The following is a 1,824-nucleotide window of genomic DNA, read 5'->3' on the forward strand; positions in this document are numbered from 1 at the left end:
CAGAGAGAGACAGAGCATGAACGGGGGAGGGGCAGAGAGAGAGGGAGACTCAGAATCGGAAACAGGCTCCAGGCTCCGAGCCGTCAGCCCAGAGCCCGACGCGGGGCTCGAACTCACGCGAGATCACGCGAGATCACGCGAGACCGTGACCCGGCTGAAGCCGGATGCTCAACCGACTGCGCCATCCAGGCGCCCCGATTTTTTTTTTTTCTAACAAGATTGAGGTTGTCCTTTGTAACATTTGCCTTTCTGGCAACGCACAAAGACTACAAATGAGAAAGCGCTTGATAGATTCCCAACAGGTACAGTTCAAGACGCGAATGGTTAATACCCAACCGGATGGGGTCACTTTGATGTGGGAGACATAAGCAAAAGCAAAAATTAAATTTCCTTACAGTTTCCAGCCCGGTCCGGGTCCGTGAAACAGGCAGAGTGGCCTCTCTCTAGGAGCTCAGCTCCTAGATGATGATGACACTTTGCTGAGGGCAAGAGGTGACCTTAGCTTAACATTATCCCCACCCCCCACCCCGCCCACCCCCAAAATCCTCTGAGGATTTAGAAACATTTAGAAATTTCTTTGGAAACTTCCTTTATCTCTAGTCCCTCTAGATCTATGTTGACAATCATACTCTAAGCTCATGGCCCCCTCATAGACATCTGAAGGGTCTCATGACTGAGTTCTTAGTAAACAGTAATAAATGACATTTTCCTAACAATAGCGAGCCCCCTCAGGGTCCTGGAAATCTTGTTCCCAACATCCCTTGAAAGCTTGTGCTGTCCCTAACCCCTCCCAACTTGAACGGATGTAATTGGTCACTCCCCGCAACCCCAGGGCAACTCTTTCTGCCTCCGGTCCTGTCCCGGTGCTAAGAGAAAACCACCTTTTTGTACTGAAGATGTCGCAACAATTCTTTCTTAGCCATTCACAACAAACCCCAACATTTCCACATCAACGTTGGCATGAAGATTATTTTGACTTAAAAAGGCAATCAAGGGGCGCCTGGGGGGGCTCAGTCGGTTGAGCGTCCGACTGTAGCTCAGATCACAATCTTGTGGTTTGTGAGTTCGAGCCCCACGTCGGGCTCTGTGCTGACAGCCCGGAGCCTGGAACCTGCTTTAGATTCTGTGTCTCCCTCTCTCTCTGCCCCTCACCCCCCCTCTCCCCCAAAGGTAAACATTTTTTTTTAAGTTAAAAAAAAAAAATCAAAACACACAAGATTCAGGGAAAGCTCTTTAAGTCCCCCTCAACAGTGGAAGAAAGAGTTTAGACCAAGGCCCTGCTCCAGGAGAGCTCACAGTAAATAACCACAGTTCTACCATGAACTAGGGGTGTAGATGGGGAGCAGGAACCTAGCACAGCCGGTTTGATCCAAGCCCTCTGTGTCCCAACTGTCTGTGTGGCCACGAAAACATTTTTTTTACCAAACATTTACTCTCGTACATCTCCTGTGAATGGGATTTCTTTCCTGGAAGTCCCAGACGCCTGCCCGCTTCTCCTTAGTTCAGAATGACATTTATACCTCGTTTGGCCTGTCTGGGATTTCTGTCTGTGTGGATTCCCCGTACGTGCGCTATTAAATTTGATTTTCTCCTGTTAAGCTGTCTCATGTCAATTTGATTCTTAGTTCAGTTAGAAGGACCTTTGAAGGGGACAAGAATGCTTGCTCCCGGACAGCTGACGGATGTATCAGTAAACTTCTGGAAGGCAGAGAAGGGCGCAGACAGCCAGACCCTGGCAACGGATTGAGAGAGGACCTGGTATTTACTTAGTTCCGTGGAGGTTTGCTAGGCTACGTCTCACGGATCATTCTGGGCCAGTTTCTC

Source organism: Herpailurus yagouaroundi, unplaced genomic scaffold (assembly GCF_014898765.1).
Source record: "Herpailurus yagouaroundi ecotype Mexico unplaced genomic scaffold, PumYag 198, whole genome shotgun sequence".
NCBI lineage: Eukaryota > Metazoa > Chordata > Mammalia > Carnivora > Felidae > Herpailurus > Herpailurus yagouaroundi.